The sequence below is a fragment of the Corapipo altera genome, unplaced genomic scaffold, assembly GCF_003945725.1.
Source record: "Corapipo altera isolate COAL_440 unplaced genomic scaffold, ASM394572v1 60091, whole genome shotgun sequence".
In the NCBI taxonomy this organism is placed as follows: domain Eukaryota; kingdom Metazoa; phylum Chordata; class Aves; order Passeriformes; family Pipridae; genus Corapipo; species Corapipo altera.
Window position 1 is genome coordinate 6,607 of NW_020885756.1, and position 3,068 is coordinate 9,674.

General features: G+C 61.6%; 1 long non-coding RNA gene across 1 annotated transcript in view; it reads left to right on the forward strand.

Moving 5' to 3' along the window:
* LOC113940784 overlaps positions 1 to 2,318 on the forward strand; it is a 3,102-nt gene extending 784 nt beyond the window's left edge. Inside the window, exons 2-4 of the long non-coding RNA XR_003525538.1 lie at positions 166 to 281; positions 593 to 706; positions 2,178 to 2,318. This is a non-coding gene — a long non-coding RNA (uncharacterized LOC113940784). The remainder of the gene's footprint in view (positions 1 to 165; positions 282 to 592; positions 707 to 2,177) is intronic.
* Positions 2,319 to 3,068: the final 750 nt, after the last annotated feature.

The following is a 3,068-nucleotide window of genomic DNA, read 5'->3' on the forward strand; positions in this document are numbered from 1 at the left end:
CCTGCCCTGAGGTGAGTGCTCGCAGGGCTCCAATTTGGGTGCAAACCGCAGCATTTTGGTGCCTCCAGCCCCCTGTGGTCACCACGGCCTGGGGTGGGACACGGCCCTGGAGGCGCCTCCAGGAATCCCTGACGGCTCTGATGGCTCCTCTCCTGTGATTCCCAGTGGATGACGGGCTCGGATTCCTGCCGACCTTCGGTCCCTGCTACATCAACCTCTACGGGAGCCCCCGGGAATTCACGGGATTCCCCGATCCCTACGAGAGCCTCAACCTGGGAAAGGTGACATCGGCTTCTCTCCGGGCTCCACTAACCCGGCAGCTCCTCCTGCTCCAGCCCGGCTGCTCTAACCCCCCCCCGGCTCTGGCAGCGGGATCCTGCACTGGCTCCTGCTATTCCTTGGCTATTCCCGCTGCCTCCGACCTCCCGGCTCCGCTCCGCTCCCAGAACTTTCCGCCCGGGAAGTGCCCGCCGGAGCTCTCTTTGCTGCTCTTTTCTCCTCCGCGACGGAGCTCCTGGAAAAACCAAAGGCAGAGCTGATCCGTGGGGAGGGAATGCCGGGATCCTGACGCTTCTCCCTGCTCTGTCCCAAGGGAGAGGGCGTTGCCTACCGGGGCAGGGTGCTGGTGGAGCTGGAGACCAAACTGGTGGAGCACCTGGAGCAGAAGGTGGAGGATATTCCAGCGGATGACGTCCTGAGGGTGGAGGTAACGGGCTCTCGGGGGGCATTCCGGGGGGTGTCCGGCCCCTTGGGCACGTGGGACACTCTGGAAGGGGTGTGGGAAGTTGCTCCTGGGTGGGTCCCGTGGTTGGGGAGCTCCTGGAGGTGCCTCCTGCCGAGTTCCATTCCAAGGTGTCCGTCCGAGGATTGATCCGTCCGAGGTCCCGTGTGGTGTGAGCTGATCATGGGGAACTGGGAATCATGGAACGGTTTGGGTTGGGAGGGGCCTGAAAGGTCATCCAGTTCCATGGGCATGGACACCTTCCACTATCCCAGGGGGCTCCAACCTGGCCTTGGACACTTCCAGGGATCCAGGGGCAGCCACAGCTTCTCTGCCCAACCTGTGCCAGGGCCTCCCCACCTTCCCAGGCAGAGATTTCATCCCAAAATCCCACCCAAACCTCCATTTTTCCACTATGAAGCCATTCCCTGTGTCCTGTCCCTCCCTCCCTTGTCCCCAGTCCCTCTCCAGCTCTCCTGGAGCCCCTTCAGGCCCTGGAAGGGGCTGGAAGGTTTCATGGACCGTTGGAAGGTTTGCCTCCACTCTGGTTCTCTCCCAGATTTGCTCCCTTTCCTCATTTTTCACCTTGCAGCTGCATTTTCCATGAGAAGCTGTGGCCTTCTCCTTGTTTTCCTGCATATCTCCCCCAAAACTCCTGTGCTGCTAAGTGTGTTTTTCTGCCCTGCAATGGAATTCCCACCTTGGAGGCCTCTCTGGACTGTGTGTGCTGGGCAGTGAAGGGTCCCTGAATCCCAGGATCCCTGAGGTTGGAAAAGCCCTCCCAGCCCAGGAATCCCCCCTGTGCCTGATGCCCCCTTTGTCCCCCAGCCCAGAGCACTGAGTGCCACGTCCTGTCATTCCATGGGCACCTCCAGGGCTGGGCACTCCAAACCTCCCTGGGCAGCCCCTGCCAAGGCCTCACCACCCTTTCCAGGAGGAAATTCCTCCTGATGTCCAACCTGAGCCTCCCCTGGCACAGCTGGAGGCCGTTCCCTCTCCTCCTGTCCCTTGTTCCCTGGGAGCAGAGCCCGACACATGGAGAGATTCATCCTAAGCCACTTTATCCAGAACTTGAACTCCCCGAGGCCACCTGGGAATGACTCACCTCAGGATCCAGAGTGGGATTGGGAAGCAAACGCACACCTTGCTGGAAAACAGCTCTTCCTGGGCTGGAATGGGGTCCCCCCATCCCTACTGAGTCTCACCATCCTGGTGACTCAATTCCTGCTGGAGAACAGAGAAAAGAGCCCCCTCAGCTCTTGTCTGGGGGTTGCAGAGCCAGAAGGTCCCCCCTGAGCCTCCTTTTCTCCAGGCTGAGCCCCCCCAGCTCCCTCAGCCCCTCCTGCTGCTCCAGCCCCTTCCCCAGCTCCGTTCCCTTCCCTGGACTCCCTGGCTCGGTGTCCAGGAGGGGGGTGGTGGCCTCTCCTCCACGCCCACGCTCCCGTTCCCGCCGCAGAAGTTCCTGCGCCGCCGGAAATATTCCCTGTTCGCCGCCTTCTACTCGGCCACGATGCTGCCGAGCGTGGAGGCCGCGGTGCAGTTCGAGGTCAGCATCGGCAACTACGGCAACAAGTTCGACACCACGTGCCTGCCCCTGGCCTCCACCACCCAGTACAGCAGGGCCGTGTCCGACGGTGAGTTCCCGGCCTCGGGAGGCTCCAATCCCAGCGGGATGAGGGCGTGGGATCGTGGAATGGCTTGGGATTGGGAGGGACCTTAAAGCTCGTCCGGTTCCGTGGGAAGGGAGACCTTCCACCAGCCCAGGTGGCTCCAAGCCCCGTCCAGCCAGGCTTTGGATGCTCCCAGGGATCCAGGGGCAGCCACAGCTGCTCTGGGAATTCCAGCCCAGCCCCTCACCACCCTCCCACTGAAGAATTCCTTCCCAAAATCCCACCCAAATTTCCACTTTTCCAGTTTGACACCATTCCCTGTGTCCTGTCCCTCCCTCCCTTGTCCCCAGTCCCTCTCCAGCTCTCCTGGAGCCCCTTCAGGCCCTGCCAGGGGCTCTCAGCTCTCCCTGGAGCCTTCTCTTCTCCAGGGGAACCCCCCCAGCTCTCCCAGCCTGGCTCCAGAGCAGAGGGGCTCCAGAATCCTGGAATGGGTTGGGTTAGAAGGGACTTTAAATCCCACCCAGTGCCACCCCCTGCCCTGGGCAGGGACATTTTCCACTATCCCAGGTTGCTCCAAGCCCTGTCCAGCCTGGCCTTGGACACTTCCAGGGCTGGGAAGCAGTGGTTGTGTCCAGGTGATCCTGGATAAGCTGCTGAAGGTGACCCTGCTCGAGCAGGGCTTGGACCAGGGGACTCCAGAGGTTCTTCCCACCTCACCCATGGGGAATGTGTGACTG